Raw genomic sequence first — 14,702 nt, 5'->3', positions numbered from 1 at the left:
CCTTATCTATGTGTTTATTTATCTTCCATATATGAGTAAAATTATACAGTATTTGTCTTTCTCTGTCTGATTTATTTTGCTTAGCATAGTATCCTCAAAGTCCATCAATGTTGTAGTAAATGTAGCAAAATTTCATCTTTTTTATGGCTGAATAGTATTCCATTGTATATATATTCCACATCTTCTTTATCCATTCATCTATTGATGGACACATGGGTTGCTTCCAAGTCTTGGCTATTATGAACAATGCTGCAATGAACATAGGGGTGCATATATCTTTTACAATTAGTATTTTCATGTGCTTTGGACAAATACCCAAAAGTGGAATAGCTAGATCATATGATATTTCTATTTTTAATTTTTTGATAAATCTCCATATGTTTTATATAATGGCTGCACCAGTTTGCATTCCCACCAGTAGTGTATGAGAGTTCCCTTTTCTCCACATCCTCTCCAACACTTGTTATTTGTTATCTTTTTAATAATAGCCATTCTCAAGGGTGTGAGATAATATTTCATTGTAGTTTTGATTTGCATTTTCCTAATAATTAGTAATGTTGAGCATCTTTTCATGTGCCTGTTGGCCATCTGTATATCTTTCTTGGAAAAATGTCTGTTCATATCCTCTGTCCATTTTTTGATCAGGTTGTTCATTTTTTTGTTGTTAAGTTGTGTGAGTTCTTTATATATTTTGGAAATTAACCCCTTATTGGATATGCAATTTGCAAATAATTTTTCCTGAGCATGAGTTGCCTTTTTGTTTTGTTAATGGCTTCCTTTGCCATGCAGAAATTTTTAGTTTGATGTAGTACCATTTGTTTATTTTTTTCTTTAGATTCCCTTGCTTGAGGACACATGGTATTCAAAAAGATACTGCTAAGGCTGACATCAGAGTGTACTGCCTATATTTTCTTCTAGAAGTTTTATGGTTTCAGGTCTTACATTCAAATATTTAATCCATTTTGAGTTATTTTTTCTATACAGTGTAAGATAATGATCTACTTTCATTCTTTTGCATGTGGCTGTCCGGTTTTCCCAGCACCATTTATTGAAGAGACTTTCCTTTCTCTATTGTATGTTCTTGGCTACTTTGTTGAAGATTAGCTGTCCGTATATGTGTGGGTTTATTTCTGGGCTCTCAGTTTTGTTCCATTGATCTGTGTGTGTGTCTGTCTGCCAGTACCATGCTGTTTTGATTACTACAGCTTTGTAGTATATTTTGAAATCAGAGCATATGATATGTCCAGCTTTGTTCTTTTTTCTCAGGATTGCTTTGGCTATTCAGAGTCTTTTGTTGTTCCATATAAATTTTAGGATTCTTTGTTCTATTTCTGCGAAAAATGTCTTTTGGATTCTGATTGGGATTGCACTGGATCTGTAGATTGCTTTAGGTAATTTGAACATTTTAACTATGTTTATTCTTCTAATCCATGAGCATGGAATATCTTTCCATTTCTTTATGGCTTCTTCAATTTCTTTCAATAATGTCATACTTTTCAGTGTATAGGTCTTTCACTTCCTTGGTTAATTTTATTACTAGACACTTTTTATTCTTTTTGTTAGGATTGCATTCTTGATTTCTCTTTCCACTAGTTTGTTGTTAGTGTATAGAAATGCAACTAATTTTTGTATGTTGATTTTGTACCCTGCAACTTTACTGTATGTGCTAATTATGTCTAATAGTTTTTTGGTGGATTCTGTAGGGTTTTCTATATATAGAATCATGTCATCTGCAAATAGCGACAGTTTTACTTCTACCTTTCCAAATTGGATCCCTTTTCTTTTTCTTGCCTAATTGCTCTAGCTAGGACTTCCAATATTATGTTAAATAAGAGTGATGACAATGGGCATCCTTGTCTCGTTCCTGTTCTTAGAGATATAGCTTTCAGTTTTTCAATGTTGAGTATGATGTTGGCTGTGAGTTTGTTATAAATGTCCTTTATTATGTTGAGGTGCTTTCCTTCTATACCCATTTTATTGAGAGTTTTTATCATAAATGGATGCTGGATCTTGTCAAATGCTTTCTCTGTGTCTATTGAGATCATCATGTGATTTTTAATCTTTTTACTAATGTGGTGTATCACATTGATTGATTTGTATATGTTGAACCATCCATCCATCCCTGGACTAAATCCCACTTTATCATAGTATATGAAGGATCAATAAATTATCTTTTTTTGTGTTGTGAGTTTGTGATCAAATTGAAGTGGTTATAGTTATTTTTGATGCTTTCTTTCCCTTTAGTCTTTATATTATAATTAAGTGTTTACTAACTTATTCTGATTTAGATTTGCAATTTGATGATTGTGTCTATTTATCACCTTGCTCAAAGCTTTGTAAACCTTTACCTTTTTTTTCAGGTAAGAGGGCTCTTTTCAACATTTCTTGTAAGGTAGGTCTAGTGATGATGAACCCTCTCAGCTTTTATTTGTTTTGGAAAGCTTTTATTTCTCCTTATTATCTGAAGGATAATTTCCTGGATAGTATTCTTGGCTGATAGTTTTTGTCTTAAATATTTTGAATATATCATTCTCCTCTCTCCTAGCCTGTAGAGTTTCTGCTGAGAAATATGCTGTTAGCCTGATGGGAGTTCCTTTGTAAGTTATTTTCCTCTCCCTGTCCACCTTAATATTCATTCTCTGTCATTGATCTTTGACAGTTTTAACATAATATGCCTTAGAGAAGGTCTTTTTATGTTGAGATAATTAGAAGTTCTATCAGCTTCGTATACTTGTATATCCAGTTGCTTCCCCAGATTTGGGAAGTTCTCAGCTATTATTTCTTTGAATAAGCTCTCTGCTCCTTTCTCCCTCTCTTCCCTTCTGGGATACCTATTATCCTTATGTTGCTTTTCCTAATTGATCTGAATATTTCTTGTAGAATTTCCTCATTTTTTTTTTAAATTTTAGTTCTCTCTCCTCTTCCACCTGAATCCTTTCTAGATTTCTATCTTTCAGCTCATTAATTCTCTCCTCCATATGGTCAGCTCTATTTTCAATGCTTTCTGCTTTATTTTTCATCTTATTAATTCTGTTCCTCATCTTCAGAATTTCTGTTTTTTTTTTCTTTAGAGTTGCAACCTCTTTGGTGAAGTACTTCTTCTATTCATTAATTTATTCCTGAGCTCATTGAACTGTCTCTCTGAGTTTTCTTGTAATTCATTGAGTTCCTTTATGACAGCTATTTTGAATTCTGTCAGTTAGATTGTAATCTTCTGTGACTTCAAGCTTGGTCTTTGGAGAGTTGTCATTTTCTTTCTGTTCTGTTGTGTTACTGTAGTTATTCATGGTATTTGATGTGTTGTTCCTTTGCCAGCACATTTGTGGTAGTCACCACATGTCTTATTTGGGTATGGCTTTGGTTACTTTGGTTCTGGGCTGCTTCTGGTTGTATTTGTGAACATACACTTTTCACCTTCCACTGCCTCTGCCAGAGGCATCATCAGTGCTCTCCTTGTGCTGCTTGTACCTCTGAGGTTGCTGGTGCTTTCTGCTTATGATGTCCTGCAGTGTCAGGTGTCACCACTGGGATCACCAGGTTGTGAGCACTCCTGCTGCTTCCAAGGTCACCTGGATCTTGTGTTCCTCCACTGGCTCTCTGCGGGCTCTCCATGAGCTAGAGTACTGCTGCCCTGTGCACCACTTGCACTGTATCTCCCAGGTTGTCTGGGGGTGCTGGCAACACTGTTCACAGGGGCACTGAGTTGACAGGTGTCACTGTCAGTGGCAGGGGCCTAGTGTCTTATATGCAGCCCTTGCTGCTGATGCAGCCACTGGGGGCTGGGTCACAGCTTCTGCTGTGGTTCCTGAAGCCTCAGGTCACAGGTGCCACCCATGACCGTTGTGGGGCAGCAGCTAAGCTGTGGGTGAGTGTCTTTGCTGCTGGTGCTCCAGTCACTGGTGTATGCCAGTGCATTTTGAAACCTCAGGTCAGGGCGCCCCTCTCCTGCTGAGAAAATCTGCATTTTGGGTACTATTCCTACTGCTGGAAAGACTAGTGCCTCTGCCAGGGGAGGGAAAGGTGGCTGTTCCCCTAGTCCCACTGCCTCCTGGAAGTCCAGTCCATGCACCTGCAGATATATATATGCACCGATCTCTCTGGCATTCGGCTGTGCTGTGCAGGGGCTTCTTTCTTGATCATTCGATGTCCCACTGGTTGTAACTTAAATGGTGGAGACAAAGGGAACAGCTCACTCAGCCGTGATGCTGGCGTCACTCTCATCTTTTACTTTTAACCCATGAGTTTTTAAATTTAAAGTGAGTGTTCACTAGACACGATAAAATTGAGTATTTTTTAATCCATTCTGACAACATCTGCCTTTTAATTGTTGTATTTAAATTACTCATATTTAAAGTGATTATTGATATATGTGGATTAATACTTATAATATTTGTAACTTCTTTCATTCATTGATTTGGTTTTCTTTTTTTTCCAGTCTTTTTCTGCCTTCTATGCTTTTAATTGAGCACTGTATATGATTACATTTTGTCTCCTCTCTTTATATATTAATTGTACCTCTTTTTAAAAAAGTAGTTGGTGCCCTGGAGTTAGCAATACACATTTTTAACCAATCCATGCTCATTTTCAAAGAACATTATACAGCTTCATGGGTAGTGCAGGTACCTGATAATAGAGTTTGCCTAATTTCTCCCTTACATCCTTTGTAGTATTGTTTTCATTCATTTCACTTACATATGCTATAATGGCAGAATACATTTTTGCTATTTGTAGTTTAAATAATCATCTTTTAAGAATAGTAAAAATAAAATATTTTATTTTACCTTGATTTAAATTTAAGTAGATGCTCTTCTATTCTTTCTGTAAATCCTAGTTTCTTATCTGTATCATTTTGCTTCTCCTTGAAGAAATTATTTTAACATTTTTTTCATGACAGATCAACTTATGCTGAATTCCCTCAGTTTTTGTTTGTCAAAGAAAGCTTTTTTTCTCTTTCATTTTTAAAGATTAATGTTGCTGGATATAGAATTGTTTCTTGGTGTTTTTTTTCTTCCAACACTTTAAATGTTTCACTCCACTCACTTCTTGCTTGCATGATTTTTGAAGAGAAGTACAATGTAATTCTTATCATTTCAAACTGGAAACTCAGAATATGATCTTATATGGAAATAGGTGTTTTGCAAGTGTAATTATGGTACAGATCAAGATGAGATCATATTGAATTAGAATGGGCCCTAACTCCAATGAGAATGTCCTTATATGAGAGAGAAAAAGACACAGAGAGACACACAGAGATAAGACCATGTGAAGACTGAGAAAGAGATTAGAGAAATGTGTCTACACGGGAAGGGACACCAAGGATTTCTGGCAACCACCAGAACCTAGGAGAGAGGAATGAGACAGTTTTCTCCCCAGGGTATCCAGAAGGGAACCAACTCTCATGAACCTTGATTTTGGACATCTGGCCTCCTGAACTGTGAGAAAATAAATTTATGTTTTAAGCAGCCATGTTCTTAGAAATTTGTTATGGCAGCCTGAGGAAACTCTCAAAAACATTTTTCGTTTCTGTTACAATGTTTGTCATCACAAATAACCAATAACCAATATAGAGATAAGACAGATAAGGTGAGATTTACCTGAGCCAGGCTGAGGACTAGCCTGGGAGGGCAGTCTCCACAAAGGAAGAAAGAATTTCAGAGAAGCATGGTTTTCAGTACAGTTTTAGACCTTTTTAGAACAAAGAGCATACATCATACATGCCCAGGATACACACTCATCAAATGTCCAGAGATATTTAGTTACAGATTAGCAGGTTAACATGACCTTGATGTCCAGGAAAGGAAACTTATCTTCAGGAGCACTGACGTTGGCCTGGCGGGAAAGGTGGTATGCATTCTTATCTTCAAAGAGTGCATTATTTCACTTTGAGATAATGCTTAATGCGTCCTTATCTTAATGGTTAAAGCAGATGTACAATGTATGTTTGATAGCCACACGTCAGGCTTCTTTATTTTAGGTTGAATCATATTTAAACCAGAGTAGCTAACCCATATACCTCAATATGTGAAAATTTCTACTCATGTTTTTGATTTCTATCATTTTCTTTTGATTCTTTCTTAGAGTTTCCATCTCTCTGCTTACAGTATCTGTCTGTTCTTGCATATTGTCTACTTTTTCCATTAAAACCCTTAACATATTAGCTGTAGTTACTTTAAATTTTCTGTCAGATTATTCCAATATCTGTGTCATATCGGTATCTGGTTCTGAAGTTCGCTTTGTCTCTTCAGGCTGTGTTTTGTTTTTTTTTTCCCCTTGCCTTTTAGAATTCCATGTAGGTTTTATTGTTGTTAGTGAAAGCTGGACATGATGTACTGGGTAATAAGAACTGAGGCAAATAGGCCTTAAATGTGAGGATTTATGTTAACCTGACTAGGAGTTAGGCTATGTTTAATGATTGCTGTAACTGTAAAACCTGTAGGTTTAAAATTTTCCAGGGTAATTGTTTTTGTCTCTCCTGTTGACATTTTGGCCTTCTATAAGTCTTTCTCCTCAGAGTCTGTGTCTTGCAGCTCTTTCAGTTGTCATCCATTTTTATTACAGGAGCCCAGTTACAGGGAAGGGAAGCATTTAATCTTTGGAGTACATCTCATTCTTTCAGTGGGCCTGTGTCCCTGGGCTATGACTTTCACCAGTGTTTTAAGGCTCCCCTTCCACAACCTTAGGTGAGTTGGAAATTCTAGAGAGGATGGGAGTCAGAGAAATTCTCTTCCCCTCCATGGGAGTGGAATCTAGGTCTTTTACCCTGAACAGTAGGCCTTCTTATGGAGATGCTCAGGCATATTTCACAATGGTTACATTTCCGCTTTTCCTGCCAGCACCAAAAGAGGATCTTTGTCTAGTGTTCACTTTGAGAATATGATAGGGTCATAGAAGGGAGGTAGAAGCCAGGAAATTTTGTTCTTCTCACCCTAAAAATTAAGGCCTTCAGGAGTTCTCAATCTCATGCTAGTGCATACTCAGCCTCTAGAAATTTGTCCAATTACTGTGTAACTCCCCATCATTTTATGGCTCCAATGGCTTCTGCTACAGGTAAGCAGTCTCTACTATGACTTTTGATTTCCCTGCCTTCTGGAGATTTCAGGGTGGTGATTTGCTCTGTGACTTCTATAATATGATGGGTCCAATAAAAGTCATTGAATTTCAATATTTTCTTGTAAAAGTGAAAGTGATGACTTCCATGCTATTTACGTGTCTGATCTTGAACTGAAGTTGGCCTTTAATTTTTCACTGGAAGTTCTACAATACTTTCCTACTGTTAAGTTTTTAGAGTCTTTTGTGAAGCTTGCCTCCTTGTTCTCAGCAAGAGTATTATTCCAAATGACCATTACATGAGCTCTTTCTAGTTGTAATTGCAAAGATTATATTTTTTAGCTTCTGCAAGACGTTTTCTAATTTTCTTTTGTTTAGATATTTCTTTCTTACATTTTAATTCCACCTTTCATAGCTTTAAATATTTCAACCATGCTTATTTTGTAATTATCTAATAATTCTATTATCTGAAATTTAAAAAATTTAATCCTGAATACTGCCAAATTATCTTTATTTTTTTTTAATTTTTGGATTTAGACAGATTTGTTGGTGATTTCTCTGTGAGAATCATAAGAGGTTTTATTGATTGTGTTCTAAACATTGTGTTTTTTAAAAATATGTTCAGTTCCCTAGTCTCTGTCTTCCTAACTTGAGACTAAATTCATTCACGTATTCATCAAGTATTTTTTGAGCACCTGCCATGTGACAGGGAACTGACAAGAGATTTTCACATATTGAGGAACATGGGGTAATTATTCAGATTCAAAACTGATTCAGCTTGAACTAAAGAAGCCTGACTTATGGCCTGTCAAACATACATTGTACAATTGCTTTAACCTGTCAATGCAAATAATCCATAATCAATCTATAAATCAAAATTGAGTAAGTTTATTGTGAGCTATATTTGAGGAGGATAGCCCAGGTGACAATAGCACCAAAGAAGTGGGGTGTACAGAGTAGTTATATATCATTTGGAACAAAGTGCGTACATCACATATGACAGCAACACCTCTTGTACTATTGTCATGAGATGCTTAGCTGGCACAGTGGGTCAGTGGTCAGCAGGTCAGTGGTCACAAGGTGAGCACAGCAGGTCAGCAATTAATCCTTGGTTTCCAGGAAGAGATGTTCATTATTAAGGAAATGCTGATATGGGGGGAAGCTACATCCCTATCTTTAAGGGAATCATTCTTGTCTTTGCAACATAGTAAATGCTTAAAGCAGATGTACAATGCATGCTCAACAGGCCACATCAGGCCCTTTTGGAGAAACAAGGTCAGGCCAAATTAGTTTTACACCGAATGACTTCCACATGTACTCCAATATATTCTATTGCTTTCAATTTTTTTTTATCATTTTCCCCCTTTTGATCAGTAATCTTTCAATAGAAAACATTGATGATCAAAATGTTGCCCCATGGTGCCATAGTGGTTGCTGCCTGCCCTGGGTCTATCATGTCCCTCAGTGCTAAGCTTTTATCTCATTTATTGGCCCAATTATTGATGTTGGTGGGAAATACTCAGACAAGCATAGAGGTATACATTAACAGAAGAAGCATTTCATAGGTTTTGTAATTTTTCAAATAATTTTAGATTGTTGCACAAACATTGTAATGTGCTTTTACATGACTCCTCATGCTCACATTGTTTACAGTAATAGAAAGGGGACAGTAACAATGATGACAATTCAATATTTGAAAAGATTCATTTTAAGTTGTGTTCTTTGGCATAGTCTTTATGAGAAAAGGAAATTTGCCCAAGGTTGTAAGACTGATCGAACATCTCAAGTCACTGAACAATCATTACTCCAGCCTGTATGCCAGTTTCACAACACTGAGTAAAGAAAATAGTAACAGTTTGAATATTATGATTAACACAAGAATTTCAGGGGATTGCTGGAAAGATAGTGGCATGGGAGGACTCTGAATTCACCTCCTCCCACAGACACAACAAAAGTTCAGCTACCTTTGGAACAGTTACCCCTGAGAGAGAACCAGAAACTGGATAAAAAGAACCCCCACAACAAGGGGCAGAGCTGACTGAGGTGAAAGAGGCAGAAATACGTTTTTGGAGAGGAAACAAGCCAGATTCTAGCTGTGGTGCTTCATGGCGAGGAGCAATCTTAAGCCACCTAGGGGATCTGCCCCACCTTCCAAGGCCTGAAACAATTGTGTGCTGCCACACTTGGGCCCAGCCCCACCCAGCAACACTACTGAGAGAGCTGACAACAGCCTTGGAGGCTGGAGGCCTACAGCAATTGTGAGCCTCTGAGCCTAATAAACAGCCACACTGGGGGCCTACTCACTTAGCAGAAAAAAATGCGGCAGGAATGTGCTATTGGGCCTTGCAGCCAACTGTGCTGGGGCTTCATTCACCAAATAAAGGGAACAAAGTGGCCATAGTAGCTGCACATAGCAGAACCTTACAGCAAGCTGGCCAGGGCCAGCCTAGCCTTCCCATGGGCCTGAAGTAAGAGCAACCCTACCACAACAGAAGGACACACGTAGCCCACACAGGGGACACTCCTGGAACATTTAGAACTGGTGATGGGAGGGAAGTACATTGCTAGGCCTCATAAGGCATCTCTTACATGGCCACTTCTCCAAGTTTGGGAGACATAGCTCATCTACCAAAAACAGATATAAGCACAGAAAAACAGGCAAAATGAGGAGACAAAGGAATATGCTCCAAATAATGAAGCAGGACAAATCCTCAGAAAAAGAACTAAATGAAACAGAGATAAACAATCTATCTTACAAAGAGTAAAAACTAATAGTCATAAGAATGCTCACTGATCTTAGGAGAAGAATAGATGAATACAGTGAGAACTTCAACAAAGAATTGGAAAATATAAAAAAAGAACAAATCAGAAATGAAGAATACAATAATGGAGATGAAAATTTCACTAGAGGGAATCAATAACAGAGTAGATAACACAGAGGAATGGATCAGTGAACTGGACAAAAGACTATAGGAAATCACCCAAGCTGAACAGTAAAAAGAAAAAAGAATTAAAAAGAATGAGGACAGTCTAATGGACCTCTAGGACAACATCAAATGCAGTAATATCCATATTATAGGTGTCCCAGAAGGAGAAGAGAGAGAAGAAGAAACAATAGCTGAAAACTTTCCTAACCTAAGGAAGGAAGCAAACATTCAGGTATAGGAAGCACAGAGAGCACCAAATGAGATGAACTCAAAGAGGCCTACATCAAGAAACATTATAAGTAAAATGTTAAGAATTAAAGACAAAGAGAGAATCCTAAAAGCTGCAAGAGAGAAGTTACATTCAATGGAAACCTCATAAGGCTATCAGCTGACTTCTCAACAGAAACCTTACAGGCTAGAAGAGAGTGCTATGATATGTTAAAGGGCAGAAAGGAAAAAACCTACAGCCAAGAATACTCTACTCAGCAAGGTTATCATTCAGAATGGAAAGAGAGATAAAGAGTTTTCCAGACAAGCCAAAACTAAAGGAGTTTATCACCAATAAACTAGCCTTACAAGAAATGATAAAGGGAATTATTTAAGTGGAAAAGAAAAGACCACAAACAGGAATAAGAAAATTATCAAAATAATAATAATAAAAAAATCACTGATAAAGGCAAATATGCAGCAAAGGTAGCAGATCAACCACCTATGAAGGTCAAAAGACAAAAGTACTAAAATTATCTATTTTCAAGTTAAGAAGTTAATGGATACACACACACACAAAAGAGGTTAAATATGATATCAAAAACATAAAATGTGGGAGGAGGGGAGTAAAAGAGTAGAGCTTTTAGCAAGAGATCAAACTTAAGAAACAATCAACTTATTATAGATTTCTATATACATAGGTTGTTATATATGAATCTCATGGTAATCATAAACCAGAAATCTATAATAAACAGACAAAAAGTTAAGAGAAAGGAACCCAAACATCATATTATAGAAAGCCATCAAACCACAAGAGAAGAAGAAAGGAACAGAGAACTACTAAAACATCCACAAAAAAAAGTAACAAAATGGCAATAAGCACATATTTATCAATAGCTACTTTAAATGTCAATGGACTAAATCCTCCAATCAAAAAACATAGAATGGCTGATTGGTTAAAAAAAATAAGACCCATATATATGCTGCATACAAGAGACACACCTCAGACCTAAAGACAGTCACTGAAAATGAAGGGATGGAAAAAGATAGTCCATGGAGATGGCAATGAAAAGGAAGCTGGGGTAGCAATACTTAGACAAAATAGACTTTAAAATAAAAACTGTAACAAGAGACAAAGAAGGAGACTACAAAATGATAAAGGGAACAATCTAACAAGAAGATATAACGCTTGTAAATATCCATGCAAAGGAGCACCTAAATATACAAAGCAATTAATAACAGACTACAATAATAGTAGGGGACTTTAACACTCCACTTACATAAATGGATAGACCATCCAGAGATCAATAAGGAAACATTGGCCTTAAATGACATATGAGACCAGATGGACTTAGTGGATATATATAGAACATTCCATCCCAAAACTGCAGAATACACATTCTTTTCAAATGAACATGAAACATTCTCCATGATTAATCACATATTAGGCCACAAAACAAGTCTTCATAAATTTAAGAAGATTGAAATAATACCAAGCATCTTTTCTGACCACAATGTTATGAAACTAGAAATCAACTACAGGAAGAAAGCTCAAAATACTACAAATATGTGGAGATTAAACAAAATGCTACTGAAAAACTATTGGGTCAATGAAGAAATCAAAGGAGAAATCAATACCTGGAGACAAATGAAAATGAAAATACACCAAGCCAAAATTTATGGGATACAGCAAAATAGGTTCTAAGAAGGAAGTTTATAGCAATACAGACCTACCTCAACAGACAAGAAAAATTTCAAATAAACAGTCTACCAGTGCACCTCAAGAAACGAAAAAGAAGAACAAAGCCCAAAATCAGTAGAAGGAAGGAAATAATAAAAATTAGAGTGGAAATAAATGAAATAGGGACAAAAAAAATCAATGAAACTAAGAGCTGATTCTTTGAAACCTTTTGTCAAACAAAATTTTATCACAGAAAATTGAAAACTTTAGCTAGGCTCACCAAGAAAAAAGAGAGAAGACTCAAAAAATAAAATCAGAAATGAAAGAGAAAAAATTACAACACACACCTCAGAAATACAAAAGATTATAAAAGAATACTATGAAAAGCTACATGCCAACAAATTGGATGATCCAGAAGAAATGGGTAAATTCTTTGAAATGTACAACCTTCCAAAACTGAATCAAGAAAAAATAGAGAATTTGAATAGACCAATCACCAGTAAGATTGAAATAGTGATTAAAAACCTCCCCAAAAATAAAAGTTCAGGACCAGATGTCTTCCCTGGTGAATTCTACAAAACATTCAAAGAAGACTTAATACCTATCCTCCTCAAACTCCTCCAAATTTGAAGAGGAGAGGAAGCTTCCTAACTCCTTCCTAAGGCCAACATTATCCTGATACCAAAACCAGATAAGGACAATGTGAAAAAAGAAAATTACAGGCCAATATCACTGATGAACATCAATGCAAAAATCCTCAACAAAATACTAGCAAATTGAATACAATAGATTAAAAAGATCATACACCATGATCAAGTGGGATTTATTCCAGGGATGCAGGAATAGTTCAACATCCACAAATCAATCAACATGGTACATCACATTAACAACATGAAGAATAAAAATCATAGGATCATCTTAATAGATGCAGAAAAAACATTTGACAAGATTCAGCATCCATTTATGATAAAAACTCTGAATAAAATGCATATAAAAGAATAGTACCTCAACATAATAAAGGCCACATATGAAAAACCCACAGCTAATATCATATTCAACAGGCAAAAACTGAAAGCTATCCTTCTAAGAACAGGAACCAGACAAGGATGACCACTTTCACCACGGCTGTTTAGCACAGTATTGGAAGTCCTAGACAGAGCAATTAGGCAAGGCAAAGAAATAAAAGGGATCCAAATTGGAAAAGAAGAAGGGAAACTGTCACTATTTGCAGATGACATGATTTTATATATAGAAAATCCTAAAGAATCTAGCAAAAAACTTTTAGAAATAATAAATGAATACAGTAAATTTGTGGGCTATAAAATCAACATATAAATATCAGTTGTGTTTCTATACACTAATAATGAAGTAGGAGAAAGAGAAATTAAGAATACAGCCCCATTTACAATTACAACAAAAAGAATGAAATAACTAGGGATAAATTTAACCAAGGAGATGAAAGACCTGTACACTGAAAACTATAAAACATTGCTGAAAGAAATTGAATAAGGCACAAAGAAATGGAAAGACCTTCTGTGCTTTTGGATTGGAAGAATTAACATAGTTAAGATGTCCATACTTCCTAAAGCAATCTACAGATTCAATGCAATCCTTATCAAAGTTCTAGTGACATTTTCCACAGAAACAGAACAAAGAATCCTAAAATTTATATGGAACAACAAAAGACCCTGAATAGCCAGAGCAATCCTGAGAAAAAGGAACAAAGCTGGACACATCATATGCTCTGATTTCAAAATATACTACAAAACTCTAGTAATCAAAACAGCATGGTACTGGCACAAAAACAGACACACAGATCAATGGAACAGAATTGAGAGCCTAGAAATAAACCCACACATCTATGGACAGCTAATCTTCAACAAAGGAGCCAAGAACATGCAGTGGATAAAAGAAAGTCTCTTCAATAAATGGTGTTGGGAAAACTGGACAGCCACATGCAAAAGAATGAAAGTAGACCATTATCTTACACTAAACACAAAAATTAACTCAAAATGGATTAAAGGTTTGAATGTAAGACCTGAAACCATGCAAGTTTTACAAGAAAACATAAGCCATACGCTCTTCGACATCAGTCTTAGCAGCATATTTTCAAATACCATGTCTGATCAGGCAAGGGAAACAAAAAACAAATAAATAAATGGGACTACATCAAACTAAAATCTTCTCCAAGAGAATCTCAGGATGCAGTGTTTTAGCCATCCAGGCAGTAGTCAAGGCCAGAGCTTTATTCCACATAACCACTGAGTTCCATTAGTAGCCACTAGATAAATCCCTGGCCTTTGAGACCAGTCTGTTCCAAACCAATCACTTTCTTATGTATGATAGTATTTTGAAAACCTTAAATGGAACAATTATAAAATAGGTATACGGTTTAAGCATTACAAAATTTTAAATGAGGAGATATAAGGTTGAGAATATAGGCCTGGTCCGGAGTCTTGGGACAGCTGTCTACAACAGATGCTGTCTTCTTCTCATCCTGGTTTGGAGATATTTGTATAGGTCAGTTGAAGTCAGGTATCAGAAATAGGAACTGAAACCCACTCAGGTGGAGGAGACTTTTTTCAAAAAAATGAGAAATGTGAATCCATGAGTCCACACCTTTTGATTCTACAGTGCATGAATTGGCTAAAAGTACCTGGTATGGTCCTTTCCAACAGGGCTGCAAAGAGTCTTTTGTCTGGTGTCTTTTCCAATAAACAAAATCTCCAGGTTGAAGTCCCTGATCCTTAAGGTCTTCGTCTCCTAGGAGCTCACTGTGAAAAGAATCAGCTACCAACCTTTTATTTCTTTTAAGTGTCTCAATGAGAGCTTGACAATAT

The sequence above is a fragment of the Diceros bicornis genome, chromosome 25, assembly GCF_020826845.1.
Source record: "Diceros bicornis minor isolate mBicDic1 chromosome 25, mDicBic1.mat.cur, whole genome shotgun sequence".
Classification (NCBI taxonomy): domain Eukaryota; kingdom Metazoa; phylum Chordata; class Mammalia; order Perissodactyla; family Rhinocerotidae; genus Diceros; species Diceros bicornis.
Note: the sequence above shows the minus strand (reverse complement) of the source record.